The 16,169-nt window shown below is 46.2% G+C and overlaps 1 long non-coding RNA gene across 1 annotated transcript in view; it reads right to left on the reverse strand.

Moving 5' to 3' along the window:
- Positions 1-445: 445 nt before the first annotated feature.
- LOC309721067 overlaps positions 446-16,169 on the reverse strand; it is an 81,684-nt gene continuing 65,960 nt past the window's right edge. Inside the window, exons 2-3 of the long non-coding RNA XR_014280645.1 lie at positions 973-1,079; positions 446-731 (exon numbers count right to left, since the gene is read on the reverse strand). This is a non-coding gene — a long non-coding RNA (uncharacterized lncRNA). The remainder of the gene's footprint in view (positions 732-972; positions 1,080-16,169) is intronic.

Genomic DNA, 16,169 nt, shown 5'->3' on the forward strand with positions numbered 1-16,169 from the left:
ACTCAGCTCTTCCCAGGAGGGTGGCACAGTTGCCCCCCCTGGTGGTCCTCCTTGGGTCCTTGTACTCTGGGGCCTGGATCTCCTCCATACCAGTTTCATGCCCTGGGGGACGGGGCTATGACTCCCACACCCCCTAGCAGGTCGGTACATGGAGAAACCTTTTGAATACAAGCGTGCTGATCCACACAGGTGTACACACGGGTAGAGCAGGGCGATATGGCCAAAAATATTTATCACGATATATATTTGAAAATTTGCGATAACGATATAACTGACGATATAATTGATGCGAGACAAAATACAACTCCACAACATGCGCAAAAGGACAACCTTCCATTTATTTTCACTTAAACAAGAAGCTGGTTTTTATGTACATTAAAGCTTTATAGAAATTTAACAGTGCAAATGCAAATTCCTTGCTGAAAGTTTAACCAAAAGGCATTTCCAGTAGAAATGGGCTGACATATCCTGAGCATAATCATGTATAATATCCACTGAAGTTAAAAAGAGGTGCTTTGCAACATTAAACTGCAGTGTGCAGTACGTATTTTTCGGACCATAAGGTGCACGGGATTATAAGGCACATTAAGCGAAACAAAGCAGTCAGATAAATCAAACTTTATTAAACTCATTCTTCTTGCTTCCTCCACTTCTGTACCATTGATTCATTAATGCTGAATTCTCGCACAGCTGCTCTATTCCCATGTTGTTGCAGTATATTAATGACTAACCTCGAATCCTACTTCCGGGCCTAAAGTAGTCTGCGTTTAATATGGCTTTTGTGTTGTTAACATGTTTAATGTTATGTATTTTCTTCTATTTGATCTCAAAAAGCTCCTAAAACAGTCAGTGATCACTGTTGACCTCCCTCGGCTTTTATTACCACTAATCATTTATTTAAGCTCAGTTTTTTTTTTAAACCTTAGGATGTAACTACAGCCCAGCCCATGCGGCAGTATATGAATGACTAACCTCGTATTGTGGATGGATTATCTCAGTTGTTCTCCTGACTGAAGTTTGGTCCGTTTACAGCATCCTGCCATGCGATTGCATTTGTCTCTAACTATCAGGCACGTTAACTTTTATAAGTGGAAAATTCTTAGTGTTCGTCCTCCAGCTTCACTGTTTATGTTATGCTAACATAGCAGTGTCGCTAGCGATCACGTAGCACATCATTATATACCAGCTAGCCCAACTTCAGTAACCCTACAAACGTCACTGCTGTTTAGTTTCCTGTCTTCATTTATGTTGGAAGTGATAGCAGAGCTGTACGTTTGATTTTTTTCAGAAATCTCTCAGTCAGAACATGCTATATCATGCTTAGGTAACTAGCAAAAATAGCGAGCTAACTTCCGCTAGCTTCCTGCTAACTTCTAACTCCGTTAAATGTAATACATTTTGTTTTCATGGATGCCTGGAAGTTAAACTTCATAGTTACACCTGGTAAAGCAGCAACGCTGATCGTTTTATTAAAGATGAAAGAATTTAGACAGTTTTTAACTCTCAGTGATGCTGCAGGGTTCGTTTGACCTGAAGCGTACGAAGTTTAGGACCCAGATTTAAGAGCATCTTAGTTCGAAAAATACGACAATCCGGTTGTTCAGTGATGACGCGACGAATCCTACTTCCGGGTCTAAAGTAGTCTGCGTTTAATATGGCTTTTGTGTTGTTAACATGTTTAATGTTATGTATTTTCTTCTATTTGATCTCAAAAAGCTCCTAAAACAGTCAGCGATCACTGTTGACCTCCCTCGGCTTTTATTACCACTAATCATTTATTTAAGCTCAGTTTTTTTTAAAACCTTAGGATGTAACTACAGCCCAGCCCATGCAGCAGTATATGAATGACTAACCTCGTATTGTGGATGGATTATCTCAGTTGTTCTCCTGGCTGAAGGTTGGTCCTTTTACAGCATCCTGCCATGCGATTACATTTGTTCCTGACCACCGAGAACACTCACGTTAACTTTTATCCAGTGGAAAAAAAGTTAGCTTGTTTATATTATGCTAACATAGCAGTGTCGCTAGCGGTCACGTAGCACATCATTATATACCAGCTAGCCCAACTTCAGTAACCCTACAAACATCACTGCTGTTTAGTTTTCTCCATCCATCCATCCATCTTCATCCGCTTTATCCGTGGCCGGGTCGCGGGGGCAGCAGCCTAAGCAAAGAGGCCCAGACCTCCCTCTCCCCAGCCACCTCCTCCAGCTTATCCGGGGGAATACCAAGGCGTTCCCAGGCCAGCCGAGAGATATAATCTCTCCAGCGTGTCCTGGGTCTGCTCCGGGGCCTCCTCCCGGTGGGACATGCCTGGAACACTTCACCCAGGCGCCCAGGGGGCATCCTTGTCAGATGCCCGAACCACCTCAACTGGCTCCTTTCGATGTGGAGCAGCAGCTGCTCTACTCCGAGCCTCTCCCGGATGGCCGAACTTCTCACCCTATCTCTAAGGGAGAGGCCAGCCACCTCAAGCTCATTTCTGCCGCTTGTATCCGCGATCTCGTTCTTTCGGTCACTACCCACAGCTCGTGGCCATAGGTGAGGGTAGGGACGTAGATCGACCGGTAAATTGAGAGCTTCGCTTTTACACTCAGCTCCCTCTTCACCACGACGGACCGGTGCAGCGTCCGCATTACTGCAGCTGCAGCCCCAATCCGTCTGTCGATCTCCGGCTCCCTTCTCCCATCACTCGCGAACAAGACCCCGAGATACTTGAACTCCTCCACTTGGGGCAGGAACTCATCCCCGACCCGGAGTGGGCACTCCACCCTTTTCCGGCTGAGAACCATGGCCTCAGATTTGGAGGTGCTGATCCTCATTCCCGCTGCTTCACACTCGGCTGCGAACCGTTCCAGTGCGAGCTGGAGGCCCTCACCCGATGAAGCCAACAGAACCACATCATCCGCAAAAATCAGAGATGAGATTCTGAGGCCACTAAAGCGAAAGCCCTCCGCCACTTGGCTGCGCCTAGAAATCCTGTACATAAAAATTATGAACAGAACCGGAGACAAAGGGCAGCCCTGGCGGAGCCCATCACCCACCGGGAACGAGTCCGACTTATTGCCGGCAATGCAAACCAAGCTCTTGTAATGGTTGTATAGGGATCGAATGGCCCGTAGCAATGGGCCAGACACCCCATACTCCCGCAACACCTCCCACAGGACACCCCGAGGGACACGGTCGAATGCCTTCTCCAAGTCCACAAAACACATGTAGACTGGTTGGGCAAACTCCCATGCACCCTCAAGTATCCTGGAGAGGATAAAGAGCTGGTCCAGTGTTCCGCGACCAGGACGAAAACCGCATTGTTCCTCCTGCATCCGAGGTTCGACTAGCGGACGAACTCTCCTTTCCAGCACCCTGGCATAGACTTTCCCAGGGAGGCTGAGGAGTGTGATCCCCCTGTAGTTGGAACACACCCTCCGGTCCCCCTTCTTAAAGATGGGGACCACCACCCCGGTCTGTCAGTCCACAGGTACTGCCTGTTATGGCCCTGTCCATAATCTGTTTTGGTGGCTGTTGTTGTCTGTGCCTTTAAGTCTTTGCAGGTCCCGGAGTGGATGAGCTGACGGCTGCTGATTGGTCCCCTGGCCATGTGATCTTCTTCAAATCCCTCACCAGCAGTTGTCCCGGGGCAGCCACTGACAGCAGCAGCAGACCTGACCCTGGCCTCCAAAACCTGAGACTTTTGTGCCTATGACTTTGTGCGACTTTTTTGGAGTTTTGTATATAGTGTGTACATTAGTTTTCATTGTAAATAGCACCTTGTAATTAGCACTGCAACAGAAGGGGTGAGCTGCCTTATTGTTTTTCCTTGCACTGTTTTCTCCTGTTTATTTCAGTTAGGGAGTTAGGTGTAGCGCTTGTCTTTTGTTTGTTGTTTGATTTCACATAGGGTTTTAGATAACACCTTCTCCTGACTTAGCTGGTTTTGTTTGTTATTTTGGCCTTTGTTCACCCCGGAGCTTCATTTTTGCAGTGTAGATAATAAAACACGATTCACTAAGGAATTGGTTTCCCTTTGTGTATGGTTTTGGGGACCAGGGCGGGGCAGTCTTTTCAAACTTATGGTGCGTTCCTGTACCCCTAGACTGGGACGTAACATAAAGTGGGGGCTCGTCCTTTTTTTTTTTCTTTTGCCATCCTTTTTGCTCATTGTATTTTGTGGGTTGTCTGCAGTTTTTGGTTGGCAGTTTTCTTGTAGTGTTGGGGGTGAGTCACAATGACTTTTGATGTGGATGATTTTGCACTACAACCCACCGTGGATAAGTTGGATCGATGCACAAAGGCGGATTTGTTGTTGGTGGCAGATTTGTTTAATGTTAGTGTGCCTTTACATGCTAAAAAGGCAGAAATTAAGCAGTGCCTGACAGCTCAGCTGGTGGATAAGGGGGTTTTTGCGGAGTCGAAACCTCGGCCGGTTGAGGCGACTGGAGGTTTGGTGGTGGATGCGGGAGCAGAAGCTGCTGCAACCATCCCAAAAGCTCCCAGTGGACAGGTGTCGCCAGGGGCGGAGGCTCCTGCTGCCATTCAGATCCCAAACGTTAGCCCAGCCGGACAATCAACAGGATTGGTTACGGAGGATCTTGGGCTCGCCCTTCGCCTGAAAGAGGTGGAGCTTGCGACTAAGTCCAAAGAAGTTGAGCTTATGCATCTCCGCATAAGGGCTATGGAGCTGGATCCTTCCCGACAGCGCAATGTTACCTCTACCCCAGTGAGTAAAATTGTGAATAAATCTTCTGATTCGTTCTCCTCTGACCAATTTGATGCTAGCAGGCAAATTGCTTTAGTGCCACCTTTCAGAGAAAGTGAAGTTGACTCTTACTTTAATGCCTTTGAACGCATCGCAACCACTTTGAAATGGCCCAAGGATGTGTGGAGTTTGTTGCTGCAGTGTAAATTGGTGGGGAAAGCACAGGAAGTGTGTGCGAGCTTGTCTATTGATGACAGCCTGGATTATGAAATTGTGAAATCCACTATTTTAAGGGCTTATGAGCTAGTTCCAGAGGCATATCGCCAGAGGTTTCGGTCGTGTGAAAAATCTGCCAACCAAACACATGTAGAGTTTGCCAGGGAGAAGACTCTCTTGTTTGATAAGTGGTTAGCTGCAAGTAAAGTGAAGGACTTTGCTCAGCTAAGAGAATTGGTCCTGCTGGAGGAATTCAAGACGTGTCTTCCAGAGAATGTTGTTGTATATATCAATGAGCAAAAGGTGGATTCGTTGTCTAAAGCTGCTGTTCTCGCAGATGAGTTTGTGTTGACCCATCGCGTTGCGTTTTCAGCTGTGCGCCATGATTGTGCGCCATTGTCTAAACCTGCGAGGAGTTTGAGGGTTTCTCCTAAGCGTCAAACGCGCCCTGATCAGGTCCCCATGACTGTCCGAGAATGCTTTTATTGCCATGATACTGGCCATCTCATTGCCAGTTGTCCGTCGCTCCGTCGCAAAGAGCAAACTCACACATGGAAAAAGCCAAAAAGCATTGGTTTTGTTCAATCGGTTGCTACTCCTAATCCCATCAGTGATGAACCAGGAAATGACAGTCTTGACAGCAGTTACCGACCATTCATTTCACAAGGGTTCGCCTCACTGACTGGAATAGAGGAGGATCGCGTGCCGATTGTAATTTTGCGCGACACTGGGGCTGCCCAGTCTCTCATTTTGGAAAGCGCGTTGCCTTTCTCAAGTAACTCGTTTTGTGGTGCTGATGCTCTCGTGTGGGGAGTGAAAATGAGTGTGTTACGAGCTCCGCTGCACAGAGTCTTCCTACAGTCGCCTCTCGTTTCGGGACCGGTAACAGTTGGGGTGCGCGCTCGCTTGCCCGTGCAGGGGGTTACTATGATTCTGGGGAATGATCTAGCCAATGGGAAAGTTTTCCCGATCCCTGAAGTAATTGAAAACCCCGTCGATGATTTTGATTTTGTTTCCGAGTCTGCTGCTGACAGTCTGCCCTCTGTTTTTCCTGCCTGTGTTGTCACACGCGCCCACAAGCGTAAATATGGTGATGTTGACTTGTCTGACTCTTTTCTATGTTCTGAAGCTGTTCCTGAGAAAGCTGAAAAATGTGTGTCTGATAAACTGCTACCCGCTACACCTGACCTGTCTTTTGAGGTAAACAAAACAGATTTTATTCATGCGCAACAGAATGACCCGACTTTGGCCAAATGTTTACTTGCCGCAAATTCAAGCGATCAGAATCCCCGTGTCTACAGCATTGAAAATGATGTGTTAATGCGCAAATGGCATCCTCCCTCCTCTAGTGATCTTGGCTGGAACGTATTTCAACAAGCAGTTGTACCGCAAAATTTCCGACACCAAGTACTCAGCCTAGCACATGACAGTTTCTCTGGACATTTAGGAATTAGGAAGACCTACCTTCATATTCTGCGTCACTTTTTCTGGCCAGGTTTGAAGACTGATGTGACCAAATATTGCCGCTCTTGCCACGTTTGCCAGGTCAGCGGAAAACCCAACCAGGTTATTCCTCCTGCTCCATTGCACCCAATCCCAGCCTTAGGCGAACCATTTGAGCACATAATCATCGACTGTGTAGGTCCGCTTCCAAAAACCAAGTCAGGACATCAGTACCTCTTGACTTTAATGTGCGCCGCCACACGCTTCCCCGAGGCTATTCCGTTACGCACTATCAAAGTCAAAGCCATTGTCAGAGCATTAGTAAACTTTATCTCCCTTTTCGGTTTGCCCAAATCAGTTCAAACAGACCAAGGGTCTAACTTCATGTCCAAGATATTCGCTCAGGTCTTAAAATCGCTATCCATCAAGCATCAAAAATCCAGTGCATATCACCCCGAATCACAGGGTGCGCTTGAGCGTTTCCACCAGACTTTAAAAGTCATGATGAGGAAGTTCTGCCTCGAGTCAGGAAGAGAGTGGGACGAAGGTCTGCCACTTCTCCTTCTAGCGGTGAGGGAGAGTGTGCAGGAGTCCACGGGTTTCAGTCCCGCAGAGCTGGTGTTTGGACACACAGTGCGTGGTCCCCTGCGGCTGCTTAAAGAGAGATATCTGTCCGACACAGCTACCCCCGAGCAGAACGTATTAGATTACGTAAGTTGTTTTAGGGAGCGTCTGCATAAAGCATGCGAAATTGCACGCGAGGCTCTTTCCGCGTCTCAGGAAAAAATGAAAAGGAAATTCGACAAAAAGTCCGTGCAGAGAAAATTTGAAGTGGGTGACAAAGTGTTGACTCTCCTACCCGTTCCTGGATCCTCTCTCCAGGCAAAGTTCTGTGGGCCCTATACTGTCCAAGAGAAACTGAGTGACACAGATTATGTTATAGGTACCCCAGACCGTAGGAGAAAGCGTCGTGTGTGTCATGTTAATCTGATGAAGCCTTATTTTGTTCGTGATGCAGGTGTAAACTCCTCCTCATCCCCTGCTGCGCTGTCTGCCGTGTCGGTAGTTGTGCCAGCATCCCCGTCTCAGTATAGCCCAGAAAGTGATGGCTTAGCTTTCGTTTGTGCTGAGGGTTGCTCCCGACTCAGAAACTCTGAAGTATTGGATAAGTTGAATTCCCACCTAAAACATTTAGATGAGGCCGCCCAGACCGATGTGTGTTCTCTGATCAATACTTACCCATCTCTGTTTGCTGACACTCCGTCTCGCACTACTGTCCTCGAACATGACATAGATGTAGGTGACCACCCTCCGATCAAACAACACGCTTATCGTGTGAACCCTACCAAACGTGCACTTTTTCAGCAAGAAGTTTCCTACTTGCTGGAAAATGGTCTTGCTGTCCCTAGTTCGAGTGCCTGGAGTTCCCCATGCCTTCTTGTGCCGAAGGAAGACAAAACTCCACGTTTTTGTAGTGATTTTCGAAAAGTGAACAGTGTGACCAAACCCGACTCCTACCCTCTTCCCCGCATGGAAGATTGTGTTGACAGGGTTGGCTCCGCAAAGTTTGTCACCAAACTGGACTTATTAAAGGGTTATTGGCAAGTTCCCCTCACTCCGCGTGCATCTGAAATTTCTGCTTTTGTCACTCCGGACCACTTCCTCCAATACACCGTCATGCCTTTTGGCCTTCGAAATGCCCCTGCCACATTCCAACGCCTTATGCACATTGTCTTAGGTGGTGTCACAAACTGTGAAGTGTACTTAGACGACATTGTAGCCTATTCAGAGACTTGGTCAGATCACCTTGGAACACTCACGGAGATTTTTGAAAGATTACAAGAGGCATCCCTTACCCTAAATCTTGCCAAATGTGACTTTGGTAAGGCCACTGTGACTTATCTAGGGAAGCAGGTGGGTCAGGGACAGGTGCGCCCCCTGCTGGCTAAAGTCCAGGCTATCCTAGATTTCCCTGTGCCTCGCACTAGACGTGAGCTTCGCCGGTTCCTTGGTATGGCCGGCTATTATCGTGGCTTCTGTAAGAATTTTGCAGATGTAGTTGCACCTCTCACCAGTCTCACAAGTGTGTCAAAACCATTTGTATGGTCCCCCACATGCCAGAATGCTTTTGAGTCTGCCAAAGCTCTCCTCTGCAGCACACCAGTACTTGCCGCTCCTGTTTTCACACATCCGTTTAAACTTGAGGTGGATGCCAGCGCCAACGGTGCAGGTGCGGTACTGTTGCAGGAGGATAGGCAGGGTGTTGATCACCCAATTGGTTACTTTTCGAAAAAATTCAACTCCCACCAACAGAAATACAGCACCATTGAAAAAGAAGCCCTCTCTCTATTGCTTGCTCTACAGCATTTCGAGGTCTATGTCGGTTCCAGTTCAGCACCTGTCATTGTTTACACAGACCACAACCCCCTCGTGTTTTTGACCCGAATGCAAAATTCTAACCAAAGGCTCATGAGATGGTCCCTCTTAGTACAAGATTTCAATCTGGAGATCCATCACAAAAAAGGGACAGAGAATGTACTGGCAGATGCGCTGTCACGTGGTTTTCGGAACCCCTAAGCGCCAAACATCTTTAGGGGAGATGTTTGGTCTTGGGAAGGGGGGTGTCCATAATCTGTTTTGGTGGCTGTTGTTGTCTGTGCCTTTAAGTCTTTGCAGGTCCCGGAGTGGATGAGCTGACGGCTGCTGATTGGTCCCCTGGCCATGTGATCTTCTTCAAATCCCTCACCAGCAGTTGTCCCGGGGCAGCCACTGACAGCAGCAGCAGACCTGACCCTGGCCTCCAAAACCTGAGACTTTTGTGCCTATGACTTTGTGCGACTTTTTTGGAGTTTTGTATATAGTGTGTACATTAGTTTTCATTGTAAATAGCACCTTGTAATTAGCACTGCAACAGAAGGGGTGAGCTGCCTTATTGTTTTTCCTTGCACTGTTTTCTCCTGTTTATTTCAGTTAGGGAGTTAGGTGTAGCGCTTGTCTTTTGTTTGTTGTTTGATTTCACATAGGGTTTTAGATAACACCTTCTCCTGACTTAGCTGGTTTTGTTTGTTATTTTGGCCTTTGTTCACCCCGGAGCTTCATTTTTGCAGTGTAGATAATAAAACACGATTCACTAAGGAATTGGTTTCCCTTTGTGTATGGTTTTGGGGACCAGGGCGGGGCAGTCTTTTCAAACTTATGGTGCGTTCCTGTACCCCTAGACTGGGACGTAACACTGCCCCTGATCTCCACGCAACATTGCAGAGGCGTGTCAACCAGGACAGCCCTACAACGTCCAGAGCCTTCAGGAACTCGGGGCGGACCTCATCAACACCAGGGGCTCTGCCACCAAGGAGTTGTTTAACTGCCCCAGTGACCTCGCCCCCGGAAATTGGCGGGTCATTCCCCTCATCCCCAGACTCTGCTTCCTCCTCGGAAGACATGTCAGTGGGATTAAGGAGGTCCTCGAAGTATTCCTTCCACCGCCTGACAATTTTCTCAGTCGACGTCAGCAGCGCTCCGCCAGCACTATACACAGTGCAGGTAGAGCAACGCTTTCCCCTCCTGAGACGCCTGACGGTTTGCCAGAATCTCTTCGAGGCAGTCTGAAAGTCTTTTTCCATGGCCTCTCCGAACTCCTCCCACACCCGAGGTTTTGCTTCAGCCACTGCCCGAGCCGCATTCCGCTTGGCCTGTCGATACCTGTCGGTTGCCTCCGGAGTCCCACAGGCTAACCAAGCCCGATAGGACTCCTTCTTCAGCCTGGTGGCTCCCTTCACCTCTGGTGTCCACCATTTGGTTCGGGGATTACCACCACGGCAGGCACCAACCACCTTGCGGCCGCAGCTCAATGCAGCAGCTTCGGCAATGGAGACGCTGAACATGGTCCATTCTGACTCAATGTCCCCAGTCTCCCTCGGAATGCTGTTGAAGCTCTGCCGGAGGTGTGCGTTGAAGATCTCGCGGACTGGGGCCTCTGCTAGACGTTTCCAGCACACCCTCACTACGCGTTTAGGTGCACCAGGTCTGTCCAGCGTCCTCCCCCGCCACCTGATCCAACTCACCACCAGGTGGTGATCAGCTGACAACTCAGCCCCTCTCTTTACCCGAGTGTCCAGAACATATGGTCGCAGGTCTGGTGATACGATTACAAAATCGATCATCGACCTACGGCCTAGAGCGTCTAGTTTTCTGTCTTCATTTATGCTGGATGTGATAGCAGAGCTGTACGTTTTAATTTGTTTCCAAAACCCCGCAGTCAGGACATGCTATATTGTATTTAGATAGAAGCTAGCCAGCTAACTCCCTGCTAACTTCTAACTCCGTTAAATGTCATAAATTCCGTTTTCATGGATGCCTGGATGTTAAACTCAATTGTTACACCTGGTAGAGCAGAACGCTGATCATTTTATTAAAGATGAAAGACTTTAGACAGTTTTTCAACTCTCAGTAATGCCATAGTGATCGTTTGATATATGGACCTGCAGCGGAGTTTAGACCCAGACACGGCCAGTGACGTCAGACTGAACAATCTGATAACGACGGCCGCTTGCATGTTCTGCAAAAAAATGTGCTTTGTCGTGTATCTGACGGACAAACACCAAACCAGTTCCACATCACTGAAGTTGCACCATTTTTACAAACCAAATCTGGTTCAGCTGTTTCACTCAACAATCGGCCATGTGCGTATGAAAACAAAAGCACTGTGCATGCGCATTTTACTCATATTCTATCGCGATATTTCATTTTCCTATCGTTGCCTAACATTATACCGGTATTACCGTGAATGATATAATATGGCCCAGCCCTACACACGGGTGTTCACAGACACAAACTACACCTTTCTTGGCTGCTGCCTCAAAGCACACTGTGCACTGTTGATCTTGCGTGCTGCACAATAACATGTAATATTTAGTATTTACTGTTAGCTAGTTTATTGTGAGTGTGTTGTGTTTATTATGTTGCTTTTTTTGTTTGTTTTCTCTTCTGTATTTTCTTATCTCCATACAGGTGATCCAGGTGTTTTCTTTTTTTTTCTTTCCTTTTTTTCTTCCCCCCTTTTTCACCATCTCTTCTCTCCTCTGTTTTTCTTTCTCTCCCTCTTTTTCTGTCATTCTTTCTCCCTGTCCTATCCAACCAAAAATCAAGTAAAATAAATACATACATACATAATAAAGGTCAATCAAATGGACCAATATGGCAAGGCCACGATGATCCAATTGGTAAAGTAAAGCCGGTTGGCATCTTTCTTGGCCTTCAGACAATCCGGTCGTTAAGTCTGACGTCACTAGCCGTGTCTGGGCCTAAACTCCGCTGCAGGTCCATATATCAAACGATCACTATGGCATTACTGAGAGTTGAAAAACTGTCTAAATTCTTTCATCTTTAATAAAATGATCAGCGTTCTGCTCTACCAGGGGTAACAATTGAGTTTAACATCCAGGCATCCATGAAAACGGAATTTATGACATTTAACGGAGTTAGAAGTTAGCAGGAAGTTAGCTCGCTAGCTTCTAGCTAAATACAATATAGCATGTCCTGACTGCGGGGTTTTGGAAACAAATTAAAACGTACAGCTCTGTTATCACTTCCAACATAAATGAAGACAGAAAACTAAACAGCAGTGACGTTTGTAGGGTTACTGAAGTTGGGCTAGCTGGTATATAATGATGTGCTACGTGACCGTTAGCGACACAGCTATGTTAGCATAATATAAACAAGCTAACTTTTTTTCCACTGGATAAAAGTTAACGTGAGTGTTCTCGGTGGTCAGGAACAAATGTAATCGCATGGCAGGATGCTGTAAAAGGACCAAACATCAGCCAGGAGAACAACTGAGATAATCCATCCACAATACGAGGTTAGTCATTCATATACTGCTGCATGGGCTGGGCTGTAGTTACATCCTAAGGTTTTAAAAACTGAGCTTAAATAAATGAATAAAAGCCGAGGGAGGTCAACAGTGATCACTGACTGTTTTAGGAGCTTTTTGAGATTAAATAGAAGAAAATACAAAACATTAAACATGTTAACAACACAAAAGCCATATTAAACGCAGACTACTTTAGGCCCGGAAGTAGGATTCGTCACGTCATCACTTAACAACCGGATTCTGATGGCTAAAGATCCAAACGGGACAGGCAAAAAAAAAAGAAAAAAAAGAAGAAAAAAAAAAGAAAAATAGCCAGAGATAAATAATAACTAATAATTAAATAGTGACTGATGAAGAAACACCCAGTGCATCAAATCAAATCAAATTCAAATTTTATTTGTCACGTACACAGTCATACACAGTACGATATGCAGTGAAATGCTTGGACAGCTGCTCGTGACCTAAAGAAAACAAAAAAGGAAAAGGCTATGAATAAGATAGGAAATAAATATGAAAAATTAAAAAGGGAAATAAATATGAAAAATTAAAAAGGGTAAATTTTACTAGGAAGGAATAAAATATAAATTAAGGTTAAAAAGGAAATAACTGTACAACACAAATTAGAATGAAGGATAAATTTAACTGGGAAAGAATAAGATAAAATATATAAATTAAAGTTGAAAATAAAATAACTGTACAACAAAATACACAATATAGAACTATATAAGAATGTATGAAGAAATATAAATAAATATATACACAATAACAGCAGCGTGATTTAAGTAATGAAGTGAAAACAATGTCCAGAATGTCCAGTGTGTGTAAGAACTGTATGTGTGGGTCAGTACTGTGTGGTGGTGTGATTGAGAGACCGTATCGCCTGCGGGAAGAAGCTCCTCCTCAGTCTCTCTGTGTTGGTCTTCAGGGAGCGGAATCGCTTTCCTGACCTCAACAGAGAGAACAGTCCGTTGTTGGGATGGCTGAGGTCCTTCACGATCTTCCTGGCCTTGGTCCAGCACCGCCTGCTGTAGATTGAATGCAGGTCAGGGAGCTCGGAGCGGATGGTGCGCTCAGCTGACCGCACAACCCTCTGTAGAGCTCGTCTGTCCTGCATGGTGCTGTTCCCGAACCAGGTTAAGATGTTTCCCGTCAGGATGCTCTCTATGGTGCATGAGTAAAAGTTCCTGAGCACCTTGGAGGGCAGTTGGAAGTCTCTCAAGCGTCTGAGGTGGTAGAGACGCTGACGGGCCTTTTTCACCACGGTGTTGATGTGACAGGACCATGACAGGTCCTGCGTGATGTGAACTCCGAGGTATTTGAAGCTGTCCACTCTCTCCACCGGGCACTCGTTGATGACGGGGGTCTGGTAGTTCCTCTCCTGCTTAGTGCTGAAGTCCACTATCAGCTCCTTTGTCTTACTGACGTTTAGAAGGAGGTTGTTCCTCTGGCACCAGTTCTCCAGATTCCTAATCTCCTTCAGGTAGGCCGTCTCGTTGTTATCAGAGATCAGGCCCACCACGACGGTGTCGTCAGCAAACTTGATGATGGTGGTGGAGCTGGTAGTGGCCACACAGTCATATGTGTACAAAGAGTACAGCAGGGGGCTCAGAACACACCCCTGGGGGGCTCCAGTGCTGAGAGTGGTGGAGGCTGAGACATGTCCGCCCATCCTTACTGCCTGTGGTCTGCCAGTTAGGAAGTTGGAGATCCACTGACACATAGATGAGCTGAGTCCCAGATGCTCCAGCTTGGTGGTGAGTGTGGAGGGAATTATGGTGTTAAATGCAGAGCTGTAGTCTATGAAGAGCATTTTAACATAATTCCCCCTTCTAGTGTCCAAGTGAGTGAGTGATGTGTGGAGGAGATGAGAGATGGCATCGTCTGTGGAACGATTTGGACGGTAAGCGAACTGTAGTGGGTCCAGTGTGTCTGGTAGTGAAGAAATGATGAAGTCTCTGACCAGGCGTTCAAAGCACTTCATCACTACTGAGGTGAGGGCTACAGGGCGATAGTCATTGAGAGAAGCAGGGTGGGGTTTCTTCGGGACAGGAACAATGATGGACTCTTTGAAGCATGTGGGGATCACCGACTGAGATAAAGAGATGTTGAATATCTCAGTGAACACAGGAGCTAGCTGGTATGCGCAGTCTCTGAGGATACGACCTGGGATGCCGTCTGGTCCTGCTGCTTTCCTGGTGTTCACTCTCTTGAAGGCTCTCCTTACTTCATGCTCGGAGATGACGAGCACGTTTCCGGTGCTGGCAGTATCTTCCTGTCTGCAGCCGTTAGCGCCGCTAACACTAGCATCGTTGGAGTCCTTAGCTGCAGCCTCGAAGCGAGCATAGAAAGTGTTCAGCTCATCTGCCAGAGTCACGGCCGCGTTCGTCATACCGGTTGTTGGTGCTTTATAGTCCGTTATTGTCCTTAGTCCCCGCCACAGGCTCCTAGAGTCACTCTGTTGGAGTTGTGACTCTAGTTTCCTCCCGTAGCGCTGCTTCGCCTCTTTCACCGCCCTCCGCACGTTATATGACGCGGCTTTGTACGGGTCCATGTCCCCCGTCATGAGTCCCGTGTTGTAGGCAGTGTAAATGACCTTTAAATTTGTAAATATTTTTACGTTTGTTTGAAAGGCTCTTCAGTTTTATTTTGAAATCCATGCTTTTAGTTTGAAACAGGAAACTGGCACAAAACCGTTAAAGGGCTGTTAGTAACGTTTCTTTTAGGATATGGTAAAATAGTGTGCCTTAAAGTGAAAAATATGTACGTTTACTTTGCCAATTAGTACCTGGCTGACAGTGGCACAAGGTTTGTTAATGTTTCCTTTAACGGAATAAGTTACATGCAATCAAAATGTCGTTTAATAGAGTTTATATTGTTAACCTTGAACTTGACCTTTATGTGTAGTGGTAAGTTAGTGAGGTGATACAATGAATTGAGTGATGTAAATGTGATGTATATGCTATATGTGAGCAGGAGAAATTTGTTTCCTTTGATCTTATGGTATTAATATTGCTGGTTTTGTTTTGCTCCTAGCTCTTACGGTGTCTTCACTGAATGTTTCAATAAAAACATTTCCAATAAAACCTCTGTGAAGCATCAGTATAAGAGACCATCATTCAGCCAGGGATGCTACAGTAAGAGCTTCAGCCTCACGAGTTTCACCTGACTGCCAAAGTCTATGATGAAAGAAGAGGGATTCATTGTGATGGTCTAAATGTGACACTCGCTCAAAATGGAAGCATCTCAGATATTAACTGCAGAAGCAGAAGGCTCAGATCAAATAAAAGACATCTGTCAAGAAAGCAAGGATGAGGAACTTCGCAGATCTGATCGCCCAAGAAATCCCACGGAGAAGATGCTTACATTTCAGAGAGAGGAGGCATACAAAAGGGAGAAGCGGCTCATGCACCTTTATGATCAATGGAAGATCCAGGCACGTAAGGCAAGAAATCAGCTAAAGCTAAACATTCCAGAAAGTGAAATCGCAGCTCTCATTGATATCTTAGAGAAATGCATGAATGATATTACGGACATTTATGTACAAATCAGAGATCACCTCACACCATCCAGTGAAACGAGACGTCGTGTTGATGCATGTGAGGCCGTAACAAAGGACATTATTAAAATTGCATATGAAAGAATATCAGGCATAGACGAAGACTATGATAGTGAAGCAGTCAAAGAACGCCTTCGTGAGCTCCTTAACAGAGACTATGCTCATTCCATATATGGATCCACAGTTTCACCTCCAAGTCAACACACTATATACTCCATTGTCGCAGTAAAAAGAGCAGATGCTGCAGCAGAATTAGCAGCAAAGGAAGCAGAATATGAGTTGTTATTGGCGGAAGGAAAACAAAAGGAAAGGATCCAGCTCTTAGTAGAGCGACAGAAAAGGGATCTTGAAGCTCAAAAACATGAACTAGAAAGACTAAGGGCTGAAAA

Source organism: Aulonocara stuartgranti (genome assembly GCF_965226115.1).
Source record: "Aulonocara stuartgranti genome assembly, chromosome: 13".
In the NCBI taxonomy this organism is placed as follows: domain Eukaryota; kingdom Metazoa; phylum Chordata; class Actinopteri; order Cichliformes; family Cichlidae; genus Aulonocara; species Aulonocara stuartgranti.